Source organism: Ochotona curzoniae, unplaced genomic scaffold (assembly GCF_017591425.1).
Source record: "Ochotona curzoniae isolate NIBS_2020 unplaced genomic scaffold, NIBS_Ocur_1.0 scaffold_3890, whole genome shotgun sequence".
Lineage (NCBI taxonomy): Eukaryota > Metazoa > Chordata > Mammalia > Lagomorpha > Ochotonidae > Ochotona > Ochotona curzoniae.
This window is the reverse complement of record NW_024467115.1, coordinates 33,938,970-33,964,009: the sequence shown is the minus strand read 5'-3', so window position 1 is coordinate 33,964,009 and position 25,040 is coordinate 33,938,970. Positions and strand designations below refer to the sequence as shown.

Below are 25,040 nucleotides of genomic sequence, written 5' to 3'. Positions count from 1 at the left end.
AGGGTCCAAGTACCTGAGCCAGAACCAGCCAGTTCAGCCAGAAGCTTGGATTGAGAGCGGAACCGAAGCTTAACCCCAGGCACTTTGTCAGGGCATGCCAGCATCCCAAGCACAGTCTCGGCTGCTAGCTTAATGAATGCCCCTTCTTTCTTTTAAAAAATGTTAATGTATTTACTCTTGTTTTATTAGAAATGTAGAGAGACACACACACGAGGAGTGACAGAGGTAGACGAGGAGAATCCATTCATTGGTAGGTTTACTTCCCAGATGTCCCACAGCTGATGGTTGGGCTAATACCAGGAGCATGGAGCTATGTCCAGGTATCGCATGTGGGTGGCAGGGGACAAATGCTCCAGGAGTCACCTACTGTGTCCCACGAAGACAGGATCACAAGTGCAGCTGGGATTCAACCCCAGCTACTCTGATACGGGAGGTGAGTGTCCTAACCACGAGACCTAACACACACTGCTTTTTTCTTTTTGAAAAAAAAATTTAAAAATTCTGTTCTTAAATATTATTGTATATCTTGTATGCAATGCTATGCAATGCATACAAAGGACAGGGCAAGTAAAAATGATCTGTATTTACTAGCATGGTATGGTGATGTTTGATTAACTGTGGAATGACTAAATCCAACTAATTGATATATCCACAACCACGTTGATCTGCATAAACTGGGTTTCTTAAAAGACAAGCCTCTCTAGAAAGTGGTGAGACAAAGAGGTACGTAGCAACTGATAAAGGAAGTGCTGAGGTCGGCACTAGGCCAGCCTTAATCCAGTGTCTGCCTGGTGTGTTGACTCTACGGTAAAGCCATGGTCAAAACCAACCTTACTATCAGCCTGGTGTTCACATTGTAAAATGTGACTGGAATGGAAATTATTGACTGGAATGGAAATCATTCTTTCTTTTCTTGTTTGCCAGAGACCTAAGGTCTTAAGTTGTTGCTCTTTTGGAAAGTGAAATGTAATGTACTTATTTGTTTTAGTACTACAGAACTGCTAAATTTCCCTATTCCTTGAGAAATTTTTGGTGAGTGATTTTTTTAGGAACTAGACATCAAAAAGGACTAGGACCTGCGAGGTGGGTGCCAGGTTCCTGAGCCCTGCGGATGGAGGCTCTGGTGCGACTTGAGTTGCCTGCCCTGGGTCCTAGAGCCTGCCTGTCATGAACCTGGGTGTCCGGTTCATGAGCCCTGGGGGTAGGAGATCCAATAGGGCTCAAGTCACCTGGTCCGGGTCCAGGGTCCACCTGCGAGGTGTAGTCCTCGTCCATGAACCCCAGGGTTGGGGGATCAGGTAGGTCTCAGGTCACCTGACCCTGATGCTTGGACCTGCCTGCAAGTGGAAAAGGCAGAACAGTGAACGCAGACCCTGATGCACACGAGAGTAAGGCAGCCCATTTGGTACCATCACAGAAGAAGGAGAACAGAGCAAATTAGACAACTACCCCAGCAAACGACGACCACAAAAACCTCGGTGAATGGAGACTTGAGGTTGACTGTAAAGTGGCAAGAAAAACACAGAGAAAAATGAGTCAAAAACAAAAAAAAGAGAGAGAGATTTTCTATATAAACAACAGGAATGTACAATATATACTGGTAAAACAAATTTTTTTGTAAATTATCATTAGGAACAGTATTTGGAAACCGTGAGGAACAATGGCATGCTTGTGGAAGTGACACCAGTTCACAGCTCTGGTATTGTTGGGTGCTGGCAAAGACTTGGAGAAAGCAACCGTTTACAACCCAGTGAGTAAGTATGCATGAATGTAATTATTTTGGAAAAGAAAATTTAAACTTCCTGAAAATTGGAATGCAGTCACGTATTCCAAATAATGACATTTCTAGATGCATACTCCAGGGGAAATCTCAAGAGTGCTTGCGTTGTACACAAAAATAGTCCCAGCAAGACTGTATTTACCAAATTTTGAGAAAAAAAAACTTGAATATTTATCAACAGAAAAATTAGGGACTGACAGTGTGTTCAGACTCTGTCAAGGTGTGCAGCAAGCTTTTCCCGTATTTTTCACTGCACGGCACACATTAAAACTTGCATTTTGTGGCACAAAGGTTTAAGTTTGAGGAATTAGGGTTACTTCTACAGAATGACTACAGGTTTTGGATTCCCCAACTCAGCACTGGCTTGTCCAGGATTCTCTCAGTTCCAACTTCCCGTGACAGCAGGATGATCAAAAATGTCTCCCTACCTTTGCAAAGTAGTCTAGCTTGAACAAAGAATTGTATGCTCTCTCTTTGTCAGCTGGGCTCAGTGAAACATGCTCCAATATATTTGTATTTTAAAATATTACGGAAGGTATTAAATATTGAGTACATGTGTGATAACTTTTAACATGACAAGGACAAACTAGGATTTGCTCTTAGCACAGAAGAATTTTTTTAAAGGTAAGATTTTGACTGCCTTGTAACCAAGAAATGAATAGATGTCTGGGTTTATCCAATTAATTGATGACTGAGGGAGTCAGTAGGATGTGAAGATATGTTCAAAGGGGATTCTAAAGGGCAGTATCCCGTGTAGGCAATTAGGAAAGCTGAATAAATTTACAAATAGACATAGGTGGGCAGTAACCTAAGGCCAAACAGAGTGGGATGCTTGAAAACATCTGAACAAAACTGAATAGTACCTCACTGAGCAGGCATACTCCTTTTACTGTCAACCTGAACACCTTCATCACCATCAGCCCTCATAACCTTTATCTCAACACAGTTGTAAAGCAGGTCAGTTCAAGACAATGGAGGGTCCAGAAATGAGTCAATACAAGCCACCTGCCAGAGGACGAGGGGTACTCTTCCAAGCACATCAGGAAACCCTTCCATCCAAGTTTTGCACAGAGAGCTAAAGGCTGCAGTAGCTCAATTTGTTATATTGACCACAGAAATAAGTCTAACTTTACATACAAATAGTCAGTGCACAAAATCTTGGCTCCCGCTATTTATCAAGTGTTTTTGAAATAAAACCTTTGTGTCTGTCTTTCAGAGGTGCTATCAGTGTAGAATATATATATCATCTTTACTTAATACCTTATTTCCAATTGCTCATTTATTGCTTTCCATATTTCACACTCAGTAGTTTGTTTTGGTATATCTTTGCAGAACTAATAATGTTCCATAAAGCATTTCTCTTGAGGGCTTCCAATTAGTGCTATTAACTGAACATTCTTAATAACGGCTGCAGATTCATTCATCTGCAAGAAAGCCATTTTGCTTTTATAATTTTCTGGATCAGTGTTGTTCCAAGTGATACACCATGTTGGCGGTGAACCTGCTAGCAGTGATTCAGCTGTGGCACCTTCTCCTTTTCTGTTGCTCCATTGGACCAGCGCGTACCGTCGATGATTTCACACAGACTGCTAAAGCAATTGACTAAAATCATGAGAGGCCTTTTGTGATATCTGGCTGTTAATTGAACAATTCTACAACAAAAGAGTTTTGTGTTGTTGTTCTGTTTTGAGGGCCAGGAAGACATCGGATGCCTGATCCTTTAGCATTGTGTGGGCAAAGCAAGTGTTTTCTAGAGCAAATGTAGTGGATTGTAATCTTTGTTTCATTACACGCTTTTCTCATAAGTAAGATATGTAGGATTAGGAACAAAATAATTAATGACACACATGATTCCAAATCTAAATATTACATGATTTACCTAAAAAAAAAAACCCCACGAACAAACATACTTGTTTTGTGAATCTGAGATAATATTCTCAGTAAGAAAATCACTCATCATAATAGAAGAAAATGAATCAATTCAGACAAAAATTGCTCAAAAGAAATAAAAGTATAAAAGCTTAGGAAACGATGAACTTAAAATTTGTTTTTTTTTTTTTTTTTAAAAAAAACTGTTCAAATTTGAGAAGCTAATTGAGAGAAGAGGACTGGCTCACCTCCCAAATGACTGCGGTTCCACTGGGCAAGTTAGAAGTCCCTTGAGCTCTCCCATGTGGGTGGGAGGAGCCTCCCGGTGTGTGCCTAACAAGGCTGCTGGCGGCAGGTGCCAGAGTTGAGCATCAAATCCAGCAGTTTTGAAAAGAGACATCGGCATCTCAGCTAGTGTCTTAACCACTGGGCTAAAATATTAGTGTCGTAAGAATTCATAACAATATTTAAAGAAATGATTCATTAACAATCATAAAAGCTAAACTTAAAATATTAATAGGTGATCTGGATATGCATAACTCCATAACTACTGTTATTTTATCAATGAAAATAACTATGCCGGTCTTTTATTGGTTTACAAAGATAAGCAATGAAAAATTCAAATTTAGAGCCCGGCATGGTAGCCTAGTGGCTAAAGTTCTCACCTTGCAAGCACCGGAATCCCATATGGGTCCTGGTTCTAATCTTGGCGCTCCTGCTTCCCATCCAGCTCCCTGCTTGTGGCCTGGGAAAGCAATCAAGGACGGCCCAAAGCCTTGGGACCCTGCACCCACTTGGGAGACCTGGAAGAGGCTCCTGGCTTCGGATTGGCTCAGCTCCAGCCGTTGCGTCTGCTTGGAGAGTGAATCAATGGACAGAAGATATTTCTCTCTGTCTCTCCTCCTCTCTGTATATCTGATTTTGCAATAAAAATAAACAAATCTTGGGCTCCGCACAGTAGCCTAGCTGTTAAAGTCCTCGCCTTTAACATGCCAGGATCCCATATGGGCGCTGGTTCTAATCCTGGTAGCCTGGCTTCCCATCCAGCTCCCTCTTTGTGGCCTGGGAAAGCAGTCAAGGACGGCCCAAAATGTGAGGACACTGCACCCATGTGGGAGACCCAGAAGAAGCTCCAGGCTCCTGGCTTAGGATTGGCTCAGCTCTGGCTGTTACAGTCACTTGGGGGGGGGGTGAGTCATCAGACGCAAGATCTTCTTCTCTGTCTTTCCTCCTCTCTGTAGATCTCCCTTTGCAATAAAAATAAATAAATATTTAAAAACAAAAAATAAATACATAATTCTATTAAAAAATCAAACTTGAAATGTATTGTTAATTTATTCCAGAAATAGGACTTTGAGTCAATGCTAGCATCAAACTTCATAAATAATAAATGAATGCATAATTATTGTATCCCATTGTCTAATTATTATCTTCTGAAATTCCAGTGAAACCTCTTTATGTTGATCTTCCCAGCTTCCTATTTTATTTTTAAAATGAAATATATATATATTTTTTTAAAATCATCCATCCGATGATTCACTCCCGAAGTGACCAAACGGCTGGTTCGGAGCCAATCCGAAGCCAGGAACCAGGAACCTCCTCCAGGTCTCCCACACGGGTGCAGGGTCCCAAAGCTTTGGGCTGTCCTCTGCTGCTTTCCCAGGCCACAAGCAGGGAGCTGGATGGGAATAGAACCGGCGTCCATGTGGGATCCTGGCGAGTTCAAGGTGAGGACTTTAGCCACTTAGGCCATGCTGCCGGGCCCAAAATGTATATTTTTATAACAAAATCTTTTTCTTAAATTTGCTTAATCTTTCTATAGTTTCTTTTTCTTCACTAAAAATATATACTTAATTAGTTATATTTAACCTAGATGCCCATTAAAATAAGATTGGATAAGAAAATCAATACATCTACTCAGCCACTAAAAGAATAAAATTCTAGCATTTGAAACCAAGTGGTCCAAAGTGGAGACCATTATGCTCCATGAACTGAAATAAATATTATGTGTTTGAGATAAGACAACTCGCATCCAAAACACAAAAAGATAAAAATGCAATAATTATATGCTTGTAATGTTACAGAAAAAAAGGATATAAAGGAGAGCAGAGTGCCAGGAATCAAAGAGCAACAGAATGCATCTCTACTCCTGAATAAAGGCGGGCACCCATAAAACTTTTAAATACACATAGACAACAAAATACTAAACTTACTACCCTTCCTGATACTTACAGTGCCCTGACCCACATAGAGACCAGAGTGCCGGAGTTAAGACTACAGCTGAAGGACAACGCTACTGTAAAAGACGACGGTGTGGAGGAGGAGGGAGACGAGGGGCAAGGCCGGAAGCCCTGTATCTGCAAAAGTGTAACATGGAAACTAAGAAAAAGAAAAAAATGTATCTTGAAACATAAAATATTCATTTGATGTTCTATATTTGATCGTTGTATTATCTTAATGTTTTAATTTTTCTAGAAAACTTATTTGAAATCTACAGAAATCTATAGAAAGAGTGACACACTGATGTGCCCCTACTAAGGCTTTCCCCAAATGCGCATAGTAGTTGGCTCAGGGTTAAATCAAAGCCAGGACTGAGGAACCAAGACAAGTTGACCATACAGCGGGCAGGCACTCAACAACAGAAGCTTGCTTGTGGTACGTTCCAGGTGCACATTAGCTGGAAGCAAGAATCAGGAGCTCAGCTAGGATTCCAGCATCCCAAGTGATATCTTGGCCACTTTGTTCTATCTGAATTTTCTTTTGTGCTGGTTTTTTCTCATGATCTTGTTTTGTGTGGTAAGTTTGCTTCAGCTTTTGCTTCTTATTGCTGGTTCTTGTGCTTCTCTTGGTCTGTCTCATGCAGTTAAAACAGAATATTTAAGACTGGTTACTTGATAAAGAACAGAAATGTGTCTAACACAGTCCTGGAAAAATACAGACTAAGGAATCCAAGATCGAGAGTCTGGCGTTTAGCATGGCATCGTGTGTCTCAAGGCAGGGAGGCCAACGGGGACTACCACTGTAACATCCTCTGGCAGACAAACGCAAACCCACTCTGCCAGCCTTGTCTCCAGAAGCATTAACCCTTTCTAGGGAGAAGAGCCCTCATCACCTCAACAGCTCCCATTAAGCCTCTCTTCCCAACTGTTCCACAAGGGACTGAGTTATCAACACCTGAGTTTTGGAGGGGACAATACGTCTCCTATCAAAGCAGCACTTCAGTTTCTTAGTTATACAAATGTAATTCTTGGGCAGGGGTGGGGGTAACTTTTGGCCTAGCGCAAACAGGTTTGCATTTCTTATTGGAGTGAGTGGGTCCTCTCCCAGTTCCAGCTTCCTGTTAGCGCACATCCTCAGAGGAGCAGGTGATGGCTCAGGTGCTTGAGCTCCTGACTCCTGGCGTGGCTGACCCATCTCTGGGTATTTTGGGTATCTGGAGAATGAATGTGAGTGGAAAGTTGTTCTCTCAAACTCTCTCAAATGAAGAAGTCAGTACTTTTTAGTGTAATACTTTGACATCTGTGTTGAAGTGAGAGCTTCCAAAATGATTCGGACGTTTTTGGAAATCCCACTAGCCTGGAATCAGTTGGCATGAAAGTCTTTGCTTGAGGATTTTGTTCAAATCATGCAAATATAACGAATTCAGGTTACACCCTCCCATGGGTGCTACTTATTTATAAATTCTCAGGCATTTGTTTCTCCTGGAGTCTAAGTGACAATGTCTGACTATTTCCCTCGTGGTTTCCTTTGGTGGAACAATCAGCTTATTTTTATTCTATATTTGTACAAGTGGTTTAGATTCTTGGAGACCCAGCTTTATTAAAAGGCGATTCCTATTGGACAATTCATGTCTGGGAGGACGTGGAATTTTTCTTCTCTTTCCTGAGCCCTAAGAGACCGTATAAATACAGCTCAACACAGAGTCATTCAACAAATAGCCTGGAAGAGAGGCTAGATGGCAGCTTCCACTTACCATATTGGGCTCTAGTCTGCACTTGGGCTTGGTGCGTGATGCTCTCCAGAGACACAGAAGGTGACATCAGAGACAGAGACATCAGAAGGTTATGGAGTGGATGGTCCCATGTGCTTGCCAAGTCCAAAATCTCCAGCGGGATGGCTGACTACCAGGAGACCCAGGGAAAATTTGAGTTCAAAGGCTGCTTGCTGGTAGAACTCCTCTAATTTTCCAGAAAGTTCCATTTGTTCTGATAAGATCTTCAATTGATTTTAGGAAGCCAGCTCACATAATGGGAGGAGGGAGTCATTCTTATCCAGTTTAAATATTTATCTCATTCAAAAATACTTTTACAGAAATATCTAGAATAATATTTCACTATATATTCAGATCCCTATGCCTTAAGCAGAGCTGACAGATAAAATTAACCATCTAACTTGGTTTTCAAAGTTTGAACAATAGTCATTTACCTTGAAGTCTTTCATTGTAAGAAGAAACTGATTTTTAAAAATAAGTCATCTACATTATTCTGTTCAGGTATAATTTATATTCAACAAAAGTGCACGGGATTACAAGGCTCTGTTTTATTAGTTTCAACAAACGTAGACATGTAATGCTAACACAAAACTACACGTATACCATATCCAAATCCACAACCTTTCTAAATGTAGGGAAAGTTTCCATTGCCTTTTTCCAGTCTAATTGCACCCTCTTCCTGGAGACAAACATTTCTGATTATTATTTCCATAGATTAATAATGGCTGATGTTGGGTTGAAAGTAAATAAAATCAGAGTGCCTTTTTAAAAAAATATTTAGTCATATTGTTTAGTAAGATTCCATTGTATGAATAAAGCATAAATTGTTTATAGATTTTATTGATTTATATTTAGATTGCTTCCAGACTTTTTTACTATTATAGAGTAATCTGCTACAAATATTTTTATGCAAGTATTTCGTGTGAGCATATGGTTTCATTCCTCTTGGATAATACCTAGGAGTGGAATTGCTGTTTTATAGGGAAGACATATGTTTAACTTTATAAGAGGCTGTCAATTGTTCTCCAAATCAGTTATACCATTGTATTGAATTATGAGCAATATAGCAAAATTTTGGTTACTCCTCCTCCTCTATACCGAAAATTCAGTTGCATGTTCTTATACAAAAAGAAAACAAAATTGAATGATAAATAACAATGGTATTTAAAATAGCCTAAAGATATCAATTACATAGAAAAAAACATTCCCTTGAAAAAATTGTGAATGACTTCCATAAAAGCTGCAGCATGATTATTCAGTGTAATTAAAAGCCCACATAAATTCAGAATAACTATATTCATTGGTTAGGAATAACGTACACTTGGAGATGGTTCGGAATGTCTCGTGACACTGGCATGTGCGTGTTTGTGCTTGGCCTCACTCCCCGAAACATCACGCTGCCAACCTGATGTCAGCAATGATGGAGACAAGAAGCATGACATTAGAATTCATGGTATAAAAATTATCAAACATTATGAATTGATACAATCATTCCAAGAGAATCTATGATGCATTAAACACATATATCAAATTACTATATCCTAAGAATATATGCAAATATAACATGTCAACTGAACGTAGTAAGACATAGAATGCACAAGTATAAAAATTTAACATACAAGATTACTACAAAAATTTATTGAAAACTTTCACTAAATAAATAGGTTATAATTGGTTTCACTGTGGGAATACAAATGCAATTAAAAAAATATATTTTAAAAAGTTGCCAGTGGACCACTAACTGGATAATTCAGTATTTTAAAAATAGTTATCCAAGGTTGATATTGTGGCGTAGTAGGTTAGGCTGTTGTTTGAAATGTTGGCATTATGGGTGCCAGTTTGGGTCTAGATTGCTCCACTTCCCATCCAACACCATAATGATGACCTGGGATTCAGTGGAGCATGACGCAAATCCTGAGCCCCTGTACACACATGGGGAACCCAGGTGAAGCTCCTGGTTCTTGCCTTCTGCCTGCCTAATCCAGCAGTAATAGGGTCTTTAAGGAATGAAATTGGAGATCTCTCTCTCTCTCTCTCTCTTCCTGTCTCTTTCTCTCTCAGGCCGGCTCTGTCAAATCAACCAACAAATCTTTTAAAAATAAGACAATTGCCCTTTAAAATGTCTCTATAGACTGGACATGGTTCTCCTCAAAGGATTCTAATTTCTTAAAGCATCTGACAATTTAACACAAAGACAGAGGAGCTAAAATACCCAAGGTATTCTTCAAAGGGAAGAATACTGTTAAAGAATTCAAAATGTCTTCTTGTTTACACTTTGTCATTACAATTATTTATGGTTTGTAGTGTTATTTAGAACAATCCTTTTTCTCTGATTCTAATTTGCATTTTTACTTTTTTTTCTGGATCAATGTGGCAAAAAGTTTGTCAATTCTGCTAATGGTTTCAAAGAACCAGCTTTTGGTTTCATCGATTTTCTCTGTTTTCCGTTATCTGTTTTGATTTTTAGATCCTTCAGAGAACTTAAATCACAGGGAAGCATCTATGGTTCCTTAAGTTGGCTGAGCTGGGGCAGCAGAGGAAATCACACAGGAGAGTGAGCTCAGCACACAGGTTGTCAACAAAATTACTCAGCCTGGCCTTGCCAAGGCAGCCACAGGCAGGACTCGGCAGACCTGCAGCAGGCTATTTTTAAATTTGATAATGTCGTATGGCTCTTGAATGAGGTTACAAATATCCATATGTCCTTTGACAGCAAAAAGCCTGCTTCTCATGCCAATACCATACATCAAGTCACAGGCATTTGGCTTTCAACAAGAAGCTGCAAGGCACAATCAGACAAGAACAAGAGGAAGCATCAGAGGCAGATTCATACATGGAATAAAGCGTGGATTTACCGATCACAGATGTAAATATGCTGGGAATTCTCTTGGAAAAAGGTGGACAATGTGCAAAAGTTATTGGTAATGTGAGCACGGAGAAAAGGCAACTCTAGACACAATGAAAGAGTTAGACATCCAAAATGTAACCGAAGTCGGGAAGTCCTGAAGCTTTTGTGAATTGTCTTGATACAAGGCAATGAATGAATCAGTGAACTTGACGCTATGCCATCAGAATCATCCAGCACTGAGTCTTATGATCTGCCAAATGAGCTAGCTGGGCCCTAGCATCCAACACTAACACGCAAAGAGGAACAAATGAAAAAGATGGAACAAAAACATTCTACAAGAATGAGGCAATTAAGACAGTGAAACATACACATATTGGGCATATCTTAATAGAAGAGGAAAGACAAGACACAGGAGGAAAGTGGTTAAAATGATAACGGATAATTTAAAAAATGATAGATGTCATACCACATATCCAGGAGTCCCCACTAGTAGCAATCAGATTAAATATCAAACATCCAGGCATATAATATTTAAACTTCATAAAATCAAATACATAAAGATGAGTGAAATTCACAAATCTTTATCTAGATGACCAAGAAAAAAGCAAAAATTAAAATCAGTGGAATGAATAAATAGCAGACGTTGTTACCACCCGAACAGGAATGAAGACATTATGCACAGCTATACATTAACGAAGTAGATTGTCTACTGCATGCGCAAAGATCCAGGAAGATGAAAACACACAAAAAGGAAACAGCACAAATATACGTGCAATCAGCAATGCAATCAAATAACAAACCCAGACCTGCAGGAGCTCATCGCTGTATTCTACTCACAATTTAATCTAAGCCTTCATAAACTCTTGCAAAGGAAAATAAAATAAGGAAGTTTTAGTCAAGATAGGCTATTACGACAAAATTACCTTGAACTAGATGTCTTAAACTTCAGAGAGGTTTGCATAGTTCTGGAGGATTTGCAATTCAAGAATCATGTGCCAATCAATTTGGTCTCTGGTCAGGGCTCCGTTCCTCATTTGCAGTCAGCAATGTTGTTCTGGTTGTGTCCTTGTGTGGGGGGGAGGGAGAAAGAAGGGGGTGAAAGAGGGAGGGAGGGAGAGAGAAAGAAGGAGGGAGAGAGAGAGAGGGAGGGAGAGAGAGAGAGGAGGGAGAGAGAGAAAAGAGAGAGGTCTTGCTGGCTCTTGTAAGGACATCAGCTTTAGCTTCTAGCATTCTAGCTCCCATGACTTAATTATTCCTCGTGGCCCCATTTGATAGCACCATACTGGAAGGTAGAATTTCAACGCATCAATGTGGGGCCTGGTTTGGAGAAAAAGAAGGAACATGTCTATTTCAGAGCAATGAGGTAATACCTCTCAGCTTATTAAATGAGGCCAGAATAATCTTGGATCCAAAAACATAAAAAATTTAGTGTAACAAGAAAATATTACCATAAAACTACAAATTGGATACAAACATCCTCAGCAAAATGCTAGCAAGAACAGGTATTTGTAAGTACTCTCTCTCCCTCTTTCTCTCTTTCTCGCTTTCTCTCTCTCTTCACCAACTTAGATTTATCCCGAGAAAATAGAAACTCAGCAATTGAAAAGCAGCCTTAAAACACATTATATTAATGGAATAAAAAAACCCCACACATCAGTTCAGTAGATGCAGGAAATAGATTTTTATATAAAAACTTGAGAGATTCACTACAAACTTATTAGAAATAATAAATGTGTTCATCAAGATTTCACTATGCAAGAGTAATATTGAAAAATCATTTACATCTTCATGGACTTACAAAGAGCAATATGTAAATAAAATTTGGAAAACAATTTTCATCAAGGTAGTGTCATAGAGGCTAAAAAAAAATACAAATCAATGACACATCATTGGCAGTCCAAAACAGAAATCTGTACACTTATAATAAATTGATGGTTTTAGATTTTATTATTTTTATGTGAAAGGAATGCTTCCAGATAGAAGGAAAGACATAGAGTAAGAATGGTCTCCCACTGTAGGTCACTCCCCAAACAGCAGCAATGACCAAAGCAGAGTTGATTCTCAGCCAGGAGCTTCTTCCAGGTCCCTCACGTGGGTTCTGGGACCAAAAGACTTCTGTACGATTAAATATTGTCTATTCATGAAAATGAATGAAAAATGATTAAAAAAAAAAACCTACATCAGAGATGAAGCTTGAAGACATAAAGGAATGAAAGAAGTCCTTTAGTAAAGACTGCTAAATGATTCCATTCACATGGAAGTCCAGAATTTGGAATCCATAGAAACACACAGTGAGGCGGTGTTTGCTCAGGTCTGGAGTAAAACCAGGGTTTTGATGTGGGGAAAATGGGTGAAAGGAGATTCCTTTCTTAGGTAATGAAAATTTAATCTAAAAGTAATTAGGGTGACTGGAGCCTATATCCATGAACAGCTCAAAAATTATTTAGCTGTATTATTTTCAAAGATTTATTTTATTTTTATTAGAAAGTCAGATATACAGAGAAGGAGAGACAGAGAGGAAGATCTTCTGTCCGATAATTCATTCCCCAAGCAGACACAATGGGGCCCAAGCTGCCCCAATCTAAAGCCAAGAGCCTGGCGCCTCTCCAGGTCCCCCATGTGGTTGCAGGATCCCAAGGCTTCAGGCCATCCTTGACTTCTTTCCCAGGCCACAGGCAGGGTGCTGGATGGGAAGCAGGTGGGATTAGAATGGGTACCCATAGGGGATCCTGAGTGTGCAAGGCAAGGACTTTAGCTGCTAGGCTACCATGCCAGGCCCATAGTTATATGCATATTTTTTAAATCTTTATTTACTTGCTTGAAAGCAGCTACAGAGAGTGAAATAGAGGATAATAGATGGAAAATGATCTTCCATTTCCTGTTTTATTCCATCTGATGGAGATAAATCCAAGCAGGGGAGACAGATCCATGCATAATCTTTGTGGAAGGTGAGATCAACCAAAACGAGCCAGTTAGTGTAACTGGAGCCTTTGATGCGATCCCTTCTGCGCCCTGGAGTTAAGAATTTTCCCCAGGATAAATCAGAGCTTTCATTCATCTACAGCATATTTGCAACTCCATAAATACCTTACTGAGGATTATAAAAAGTTTGTATTTATTTTCATTTTGATTTGAGAGACAGAGAAAGGAATCTTCCACGTGCTGGCTCATTCGCCCCAAATCCCTGCTATAATTAGGGCTGGGCTATTAGAGCTACCAGACAGCAAAGTCGAAATGAAGCACAAACAGTTCTATTTTAAATATATATGATGTGAATCATTATGTTTCAATCATATCTACAGTTTGCAAACAACATATTCTAGACATTAAAAAACCTTGAGTGGCTTAAGTTCTAGATATCATATTGCAACAAGATGGTGTTTAAGAACGATGTAAGGGTTCAGTGTGGTGACTTGGTGGCTAAAGTCTTCGCCTTTAATGCACAGGGATGCTGTATGGGCACCTGTTCCAATCCTGGCAGCCCCGTTTCCCCTCTAGCTCCTTGCTTGCGGCCTGGGAAAGCAGTCGAAGATGGCCCAAAGCCTTGGGACCCTGTACCTACGTGGGAGACCTGGAAGAGGCTCTTGGCTCTTGGCTTCAGATTGGCTCAGCTCAGGCCATTGCAGATGATTCACTGAAAATCTTCCTCTCTATCTCACGTCCTCTCTGTATATCTGGCTTTGCAATACAAACAAATATAACATAGAAAAAAGAATGATGTAAGACAAGCATTAAACAAATATTCTCATTTTTATTCCTGTGTACCAATATATTTTGCACCTCCTATTTGGAGAATGAATCTGTAAAAATAATAGGCCTTTGATTTTAGTGATACATTGCCAAAGGCACAACAATTATTAAAATTTATGATTCATAATAAGAATTCACTTTGTCCACTTAATCTTCGAAGAAGGGATTCAAGAAAACACTTGCAGTTGTGTAGCAAAAGATGTGCTGCAAACCTCACTCACAGGTGCTTTGTACTTACTGCCTCTCAAGCTAATTCGTCAAGGAATTGTGGGAAAAAAGATTGCTTTTCATGGTTCAAAACTACTTCTTAATAACACAGCATGGCTGGCAGACCCAAAAATTCTACAGTATGGGCTGCTGGCGTGGTTTAACCTGTGTTGGATGTAGCAGAAGTGCTATCAGTGAACACACGCACACACACACACACACACACACACACACACACACACACCTGCTCTACACCTGTTCTAGACTTTGTATTCTGCGATTGGGAACTGCTTTTGTGTCTCCCTAAGACCCTGAGACTCCTTTTTGTAAGAAAAGATTCCAGCTGGAGAGAAATGTAACACACTGTGGTGGTTCTTGTTGAGCAAAGTTGTGTAGTTACAAGTAATGTCAGAGTCATTCATCTATAGAACAGAGATTATCAGTAACTAATCCAGCCTGAAATGTTCTCCCTCAAGGAAATATCCCTTTATGGAAAACCAGATTTGAGTTTGTAAAGGAAGTGGAGTGAGTATATCAATTTTCTAGACTCTTAGCCTTTCACTTTCTCTTTTTGAATAGTTGTTATAAAAAAATGTTAAAGAAATCTGGCCATGGGTCCAAAAACCAAAATACCCCTCTTTGTATATCCTGGAAATTAGCCCCCTATCGCCTATATCGTGTGCAAAGATCTTCTCCCAATCTGTGGGTTGCTTTTTTACTTTGTTGATTGTTTCCCTTGCTGTACAGAAGCTTCTTAGTTTGATGAGGTCCTCAATTTGTTTATTCTTTTCTACAACTGCTATTGCCTTTTGGTGTCCCATCTTAGAAAGTTTCGGAACCTACTCCTAGGTCTTGCAGTTATTTCCTACATTCCAGCAAGAGTTTAAGGTTTATGGGATGTAGGTTTAGTCTTTTATCATGAGATTGGATCTTAGTGTATGGTGATAGATGTGGTCTATCTTTTTGTTTCTTACAAGGCTAACAGCCAGTTGTCCCAACAACATTTACTAAAGAGGCCTTCCCACTTGCTTGATTGTCATGGGGCTTTTTGTGCAATGAATAATTGGCTGTAATTGTGTGGGGTGTCCCTTTGTGCTTCAATTCAATTCCATTGACTTCCGTTCTGTCTTTGTGCAGTACCATCTGTTTTGATAACCACTGCTCTAAAGTAATGTCCAGAGGTCGGAATTGTGAATCACCTGCTAAATCTTATTTTTCAGGATGTTATCAAGCTAAGCGTGTTTTTGTGTTTTCCAGTATGAACTCGTGAATCATTGTATCAATTCCTGAAGAATGTTTGGGCAATTTGATGGAATTGCCTTTGAAAATGTATATTGCTTGTTGTAGTAAACAATTTAATGAGATTGATTTGCTAACCATGAACACGGGATTTATTCCATCTTTTGAGGTTTTGTTCAATTTCCTTTTTAAATAGTTTGTATTTTTCCTTCTAATATGTCTCCTACGCTTTTGGTTAAATTTATGCCCAAATTACTTCAACATCTCTCTGTTAATTTTGAATTGGTAACCATCAAAACAACCAAAAACCAAACTAACAAACCACTCAATATGTGCACTGGAAATGGGCAACATTCACAAAGTAACAAGTCAAATGGCAAACAAACATATGAATAAAATGTTCCAGCTCCCTAAAGAATTAAGGGAAATCCAAATTAAAACATCATGAGTTACCACCTAACGAACCATAAGATTGCCCACATAAACAAGAACACCAACGACTCTATTCTGGCGAGGATGCGGGAAAAGGAACCCACTCCACTGCTGGTGGCCTGCAAAATTTGTACAGCTTTATGGAAAACATTCTGGAAACACTCAAACAACTCAAAATCTGCATACCATATGACCCAGCAATAGGCACGCCTAGGAATAAAACCAAAACCACCTGTTTTACGACAAACCACCTGCATCCCTATGTGTATTGCAGACAATCAGTAAATGCAAAAACAAGGAAGCAACCGAAATGCCCATCAGCAGAAGATTGGGATAAGAATCTTTGGTTCATCTACTCCATGAATACTACTCATCTATTAAAAAAAACAAAATGCAGTTCTTTGTGGCTAAATATGGGCACAACTGGAAACTATAAATTCTAAGGTAAATGAGTGAATCCCAAAAGATTAGATACCACATTTTGCCTTGATTTACCCTGTAATTTTTATGTTTGGTTTGTTGGTTATTTTCTGAAGCCTGTCATTGATACTGTCTCAACCCCCAGATGTTTCAGAAGAATGGAACTTGCTATTAATTTTAACATATTTTCTACCCATTAACTATGTCAATTAATTCCAAATGTTATATATGACACAGAGGCCTGTTGGGCTTTCACTGACCGGATCTCACTCTGTTATACCTATCTTCAGACCATAGAAGCTCCCCAAGAGGCCTCTGACTTATCTGGACATTAAATACTCTGAACTTTATTCTAGGCATTTTTTTGCGAAGCAATGATTCTCAACTGAACTGAACTAGTTGTTATTCAACAAGGTGGAGAATCCACCATGTGGGGGGAGGTTAATGGGAGGGTGGGGGAAACCCCCAGCGCCTATAAAACTGTACTACATAATACAATGTAAGCAACAATAAAAAAAAAAAAATAATAAAAAAAAAAAAAAAAAATACCCCTCTTATATTTTAAAGCAGTTGTACAGTCAAATGTAACTCTGGGATTCAGTGGTCCTCCTGTCCAGCCCCATTTTAAAATTATTTTTATTTAAAAGATTTATAGAGAGAAGGAGAGACGCAAGAGAGAAGGTTTTCCATCCGCTGGTGCATTCCCCCGAGAGGCCTCCATGGCCAAAGGCTGAGCTGATTTGAAGCGGGCGACCATGATCTCTTCCCACCTCCTACATCAGTTCAGGGTCCTAAGGATTTGGGCCATTCTATGATGCCTTCCCAGGTCACAGGCAGGGAGCTGCATGGGAAATAAAGCAGCTGGACATGAACTAGTGCCAATATGGGATGCTGGTGTCACAGGATGGAGCATTAGCCTATCAAGCCACAGTGTCGGGTCCTCCTGCCCCTTTCTGATCTGAAATTCTCAGTGTGTTTCAGGCATTCATTTAGGTAATTTTCTTTTTGCCATCTCTATCAGCAATTAAGTGTTGCAAGCTGTACACTGGCTCCGCGGACATTAAATAATATAACTCTATGGCCATAGATTCTAGCCATAAGTTTCCAATGAATTTAAGACATTTTGAAAACAAGTCACTGTTACATAATAATGACTTATTGGCCGTGAAGGCCTTGACTAACACAGTTAAGCTTAGATGAATCATCCATCACCTTTGGAAAAAGAGTATTTTCCCATGTTCTTAAATGATTAAACTGAGACAGAGAATTAAGGGCACTTGCTGACATCAGCATGGCAAGTCAGTTCAGAAAAGGAATTCAATGTTTTCTAGTTGCCTGCTTCAGAGACATTTTCATAATTGTACATGTTGTTCCTCCTCCCTCCCCTTTCATTAAGACAAAAAAATCAACCCATTTGTATGTATTTTTTAAAGTTTTTCAGAATGTTTGAATGCATGTGTTATGTGGCTAGTAAGGGTTGAACATTTTGAGATTAACTAGTTACTTCGGGTAAAAAGCTATATTCAACTCAGATATAGCACAAGTACGCTTGGCTTTAAAGCCATATGCCTTTACATCCATTTCTACATTTCTCCCTTTAGGGTGATTTGTGCAAAAAGGCAGGGAAAGTCATCATTACATTATGTTCTTTATGCCCTAATTCCTTTTGAGAAAACCTCCCTGTCCCCACCCACTTATCCATGGGTCATCGGAAGCGTTTCCAAATTAGAGGGGTTACACACAGTTTTCTATAGTGAGTGATCCATAGCAGGGGGTGGGGCAGAGGCTCACTTTCTCTCCTCTGCAGCCAATCCCAGGTGGCCATGCACATCCCTCTGAACAGGAAGTGCACTTCCCTGGATGGGCAGTTCTGGGGGAAAAATCAAGATTGTGAAGCGCATACTGTGGGTTGACCAGATGTTAAGTGAGATTGAGAGCAGACATAAAGTAGAAAAACTTAGGAAAGAATAAAAACTGAAACAAAAAAAAAATTCACAAAAGAGAGAGAAGACAGTAGGAATTAACTCTGAAGGTCTTTGGTCATGATCACAAATATCCATTTTTTGCTCTGTTTTTGAAAGCCAGGAAGGAACTTGCATAAAAGTGAAAGGTTTTTTATTTTATCAGTGATTTTGAAATTAAGACAAAAAGTATACAAAAGATTGCTGGAATTGTAGTGAATGTTGTGCCAATATGCGAGACACATTTCTGTGTGTAACTCTGAGTTAGGTATTGTTGGTGATGTATATAATTGTAGTACATTTTTTTTTCTCAATGAAACATCTAGAACATACTATATATGTGTAACTATACAGAAACTGTAAAACTGAACCAAGTTTTTGAATTGTTAGCATATCATATGAAACCTTTTGGGAAAAGTTAAACTTCTTTATATTCATGTTATCATAAGCATTGTTTTGGCATTTGGATGAGTTTATCAGTCAATATCCAATCAGTCCAAAATCTGTTTATTTCCACTAGGCGCAGTAGAGGAGTTACCTGCATGTCTTGCCAGACAATGTTGATAAAAGATGAAAAGCAGAACACATTTAAACTCACCCAGTCTCACACAGAGATGTTTACGACATCCCTCCCTAAAAGTCAGTATTGTCAAATGGTGATTTCAAAAATCCCTTTATCCAGTGAGCATCTATTGCCAATATCTATAGGGCGTTGGCTAAATGACTTCCAATGTCCACTGAGTAAATGAACACTTTTTAGCACTGAGTCTTCTGTAAGGATAGGAGAAAGCAGTCACTTCACAAGCAAACCAAAAACAGCACTTGTGCCTGGGAGAGGTGGACCGTGAGGGACCAAGGGTTCCGGATGGAGTCTCGCTAAGAGATGACTCCGGCAGTGGGGAGAAATGTCCTCGGGATCCACTATGCTAGCTCGCTGGCATCTCTCTCCAGCAGGCTACTTCATATGCTGCAGCAGCCTGTTCTGTTCCCCCAGACCTTGGTGTTGGTGGTCATGGGCCCACGCCAGCACAGGAGATAAACTCGTAGTCTCCACCAGTCAGCTGAACACAAGGTGCTGGGAGAAATGCTGTGACGCAGCGTCTAGCATGCTCAAGAATGCAGGTGCATGCTCTTCTAATGCTCACCGAGGTAGAAGCTTTCTTTGGAGCATCAAGGATGTGCGAATGGCACTCACTGGTACTTTCTTACAGATCTGGATATTTCCCTCCGCGCTCCGGTGTGAGATTCTGTGGGCTCTTAGATTTTCGCCAGCGTCCTTCAAGTGCTTCAATCCTGACAGTATTCATGTAGCAGTTTCATTGACGTGTCAGGCTCTTGTCTCCAAATAGCAAACTGTTTACCCTGAGGACACTTCACGAATGACTACAGATGAAGCTATGATAGGGTTATGTGTATACCAAGTCTAACATGTCGGGGGTGGTGTACTGGATGCCAACGTTTGAAATGTATGGATTTAATCTCTTGCTCTCATCAATATCTTTCATATCACTGAGGATCCAATTTAATGAATGCCAACAGATACAGTGATCTTCTGTGGAGGAAAGGGAAGGGGCTGGAGCCGTTCTCCCAGGATCCCTTGGGCGTTGCAGGCCTCCATTCTATCCAACTGTACTTGCTAAAGGTGAGTGTGCTTGCACAGCAGCCATGGCCCTGAGACCACTGCAAACTAGCACACACTGGGAGGCTTAAACGACAGCTTACTTTCCACATTTCTGGAGCTTGGGAATGTGTGATCAAGAGCCTCACAGCACCAGCCTCACTCGAATGGTTTTCTCTTGACTTGGAGGTGACCAGCGTCTCACGGTTGGCTCCCACCGCCTTTTCCTGTTCCCCAGGTCTCTTCTCTTAAGGATCCTAAGCTCATCACGGAGTCTTCACTCATGACTTGACTGAATCCTCGTTACTTCTCAGAGACCCCAGGTCCTCAGTAGTAGAAGTGTCAGTCATAAACATGAGGTCTGCCGCAGTGCCCTAATAGAAGCACCAGGGAGCAGTGTATCACTCTCCATTGTTCAAGCTGATTATTTCCCATGAGTCTATGCCATCTAGTTCAGTATATGAAAATTACAGGGTCCATTGCACCATGTGTGGAAGCCAAATTAAATGGGTTATATCTTCTTAGTTTATGTTGACTGCATGATGCATAGTAACTGACATAAAAATGCCATGTGACACATTGGGGCAACAAAAAAATATGTAGAGAAATATTTGAGAGTCAGAGAACAAGTAGTTCTAGAATCAGAAAATGAGCACTCCCAGGAAGGCGCTGCAGAACTGGAATAATTAGTATGCGCTTTGTATTCACCTCCCGTTCAGCAGGGAGTTGGCAACAGGCTTTTTTGGTATCTGTCGTACAGCAAAATACTGCAGGATATGACAAAAGTGACATGGTGTGTCAACAATATTCTTAGAATAGATAATCAATTTTCCATGTTAAGAAACTTACAATTTTGTTTATCATTGTAATATGTTACACATGTATTCTGGGATGCCAATAGGAATATTTGAAAATATAAGTGTAACACCCAAGTCAACCAAGCTAGAGAATTCGGTGTGTTACCGTTTCGTCCTTCACAGGGCGGCTTCTCTTTTCCCTTGTGTATTTGTATTTACCTACACACCTATTTATACGCATACATGGAAATGAGAGAAAATATACCCAGAATGCTATAATTGCATATTCTTATCTATCATAGATAATCTTCCAAATCAAAAAACAAATATTTTCAATGTTACATTCTATAACTGGTTACAGGGCATTTTAGATTGTTTTGGCATTTGTCTAACTGAAACAGATTTGGTGTGAAAATACTTATTCATGTAAATTTGAGCACTTGAACCATCATATCTTTGGAATAAACACCTAAAAGCTAACTTGCTATGTAAGCAAAGCCAATGTAAACCTGTTCAATAAATATGATGTTTTCACTGAAAATGGAGTTAAGGTTCATATTTCCATGATAGGAATTTCAGATTCAGTACACATTTGTGTTTCTATATGCAAAATGAAACATTTATCAGTTTGCTCGTCAATTCAGGAGAAGAAACATTAAGGTGCCCTGATAACCAATGGAGCTTAAGAATTCATCATGATAATTGACTGTTTGTTTTTCCTTATTTTCTGGAATTATCTTTCCATTGCCATTTGCCTATTGCAATATTTCGCTTTGACAGGTTTTTGCGAGATAAGTGTATATTTTTTCTTTCTCCTGTATAATTCTTAAATATTCTTTTTTATAGTAGAATGTTTAAAACATATACAAAGCGGAAAGGATACTGACTGAACACTGGGGAAGGAGCAGGGGCTCCTCAGCTGCCTCACCTAAGTCACCGTGTTAAATGCTTCTTCAGGTTTCTTTAGGTAAGGAAATCTTCAGATAGAGAAATCTTTAGATTTTCTTTTTTGTAAAATGTAATTTTTCAACATTGAATGACACGTATTTAAAAAAAAAAACAATGTACAATCACTGTCTTTAGGTCTGGCCAATATAAGTACTTAAAATTACAGAGTTCAGTTTAGAGTACCCCAAAATATTTTGAGAGAGATCTTCGTTCTCTAAAGACATGAAAACATCTAAGCAAAGTGAGGTCTACCCCCGCTCTCTCATCAATGCCTTCGACTGCATGTTTAAAGACCAAGGAATTCTAAAATAAACTTCCTGTCTCTCTCCCGTCATATTGCTTGGAAAGTTCATAGATTTGTAAACTGAAACATGCATGAACAGATGTGTTTGCTGTGATGATTGAGTGGCTAGCTTTTATGGCTCTGGCTCGGAATTCCCTCCAATGCGACTGATTGTCTTTTTCTAAATATAGAGATTACTAGTTGGATGCATGATTTGTTTTCTTAGAAATGATATTGCTGATGAATAGTAATGTTATTGGGAGCATTATTATAAAACTGTATGTATTAAAGTTTTGATTGACATACAGATTCAATTTGGCAGATTGACTCTGCTTTTGTAGTAAATTTTATAGTGGAGACTCAACAACATCCCATCCAATAGTAAGAAAATACACTTGTCAAACACATGAACATAAGTTTTTAAATTAATAAATTCAAAATTGCTTTGTTACTCATAATCTCCTCTTTTTAAAAAGTAGCTAAGACAGTTTAATGACTCACAAATTATTTGAGTCTTCTATCTACCTAAGTGGTGAACAAGCCACTGAAAGCTCCTGGTTGAGCAGTAATGCATGAAAACTTGGAATTGCAACCTTAAATGTTAAACCAGTGGAAAGACCTCAGAAGCAGCCAGTATTCTGCAAAACCACTCTTGCTAATTTCACTTAGCAGAGTATTTCATGTTCTCAGGTTTTAAACTTCTGCTTCTATAGAACTAAGTGGGTCGGCTTTGCAGAGGCTCTGAGGCAGTCAAGTGGATCTGCACAACATGTTCCATTAGCTCAATGTGAAACAGCGAGAAGTAGGCAAAGGGATTTGGATGCCAGCGTCACTTCAGCACGCATCAAACTGACATCTGTTGCTACAGATTATTACACATAAATCCCCACATGGCACTAGAAATCATACGGGGAATGGAAAATGCCACAAAAGGCAAACCATTTGGATTTGTCACAAATATGTAACATTTAAAATAAGTCAGCATGTGTCATATTTGTATATAAAGAAAACAAACAAATCTGAATTAGATGATCTATTAGCATAATTGCGTAGGCTATGTCAAAGGTTATTTTACATCACAATTTTCCAATATGTTAACTGATTCTCAATGTATGTAGCATCTTGTACTTGGGCTCACACCAAAAGGAAATAATATAATGCAAATGGACGGTTGAAAGCAAAATACTTCTATGGACTAAACATGCTATCAGAAAAAGTAATGCTTAATCCGTGAGGATTGATTTTCTTTCCAGAAATTTTCTTTCTTCTTTTCGTTTGACAATTTCATCTTGCAGTAAAGACAAGGAAGTGAGACATCAGTCATAGCAAGATCTATTGGCATTTGTCACTCAGTTTTATAATTCAACTTACCTTTCAGTATTCCACTCATATGGAAAGTCCAGTCTAACACGATTACAACTGAGATAAGATCTGGCCTCTAAAAGGCTAAAAGGAGTGCCCATGAGCAAGGAGAGTTGTACTCAAAAGTGTTAGCAGTTGTGGAACATAGAAAGTTTAAATCTTACCAAGTACCAGTGGTGGGAAAGCAGACATGACTGAGCCACAGATGGTTGAATGTAGGTAACATGCTCAGTGGTGCAGCCATACCTTAATTGCATCTGGTTAGATTTGTTGCAAAACTTGCAAAATTGAAATACGCTAGCATCTCAAGAAATTCACGAAACTTCATAGCATTAAAAGCTATGCATGAATTACTTTGGAACTAGAGTAATGTCCTTTATCAAAGAAATAGGAATTTTCCGCAATAAAAACCAAAACCAAACATCAAATGTGTGGTGAAGCCTTGAGTGAAGGTAAGGTGGGCTCAGGCATCCTTTACAAAGGTTTTTGGATTCAATTTCCCAAAGAAATCAGTGGATTCCAAATGGATATCTTGTCTCATGTAGGGCGACAGTGTTGAAGATGCCACTAACAGTGATATTTAAGTCACTGTTTTCAAAGAAGTTGATTTCATTTGAACTTTAACTGAAGAAGACTAACAGCTAACGGCAAAAATAATATCATTACCACAGACATCTCAACTTGGCTTAGAACACACAATTCTTACTGAAATGTAAATAAATCCAATTTCTGCTGAGTGGGCTCCAAACATTTTGCATCCAGAGTAACTGCAGGAGAGAGTAGAGTTTTCAATAGACATTCTCAATTGATAGACTCAAAATCCTGAAACATTTCTCCTGGTAATTGTTCAGCAGGGGATGACACAGGGCTGTGCCATAGGATCCTGAAGACAAAGCGCAGTCAGAGCCCTGACCACCAAGTGGTACCAATGACCCGATAAAAGCCAAGCCAACTGTTGGGCAAGAGTCACGACAACAGTTTCCTGGGATGCTCAAGACATTTTGCTTGTTGAAATTTCCAGACTGGCACGGGACTGTAGCACCTGCTTACCATGAGAGGGCTTTAGTACATTAACTGAAAGGTAGCAGAAAAGCCCCTGAGAAGTCATCAGAGTCCCGTTGTGCATGAGAGCGGTGCACCTGCCTGTCCCCACACAAGGACACTGCTGCGCGTTTGCTTCAGACATCACAGGCACTGCCTTGCTGGCCTGACTGGGCCCGTAGGACTCTCCTTTTCCACTCCTGAACCAAGTGCGAATACATCGCTCGTCTTTATTATGTTAGTGATATAAGGAACCACTAGGGTGGCACTGAGCGGCTGGTATCATACTCACAGCAACTTCTTGAACGTGAAGGAGCATAGATTAACAAATGCAGTTCATATTTCCACTTATCACCCCCAATTTTATTTTTTTGTGAATTCTCTCTCCATATGTATATGTCTTTGTCATGCAGATTATGTATTTCTGAGATGAAATCCAAGTAATACATAATAATTCCCAGAAAACAACAACGTTAAGGTAAAATTCATTAATT

General features: G+C 39.4%; 1 long non-coding RNA gene across 1 annotated transcript; it reads left to right on the top strand.

The window, feature by feature from the left end:
- Positions 1-516: 516 nt before the first annotated feature.
- LOC121146114 lies at positions 517-16,896 on the top strand. Its single transcript, XR_005882149.1, has 3 exons — positions 517-528; positions 3,929-3,934; positions 16,653-16,896. It is a non-coding gene; the product is annotated as an uncharacterized LOC121146114 (long non-coding RNA).
- Positions 16,897-25,040: the final 8,144 nt, after the last annotated feature.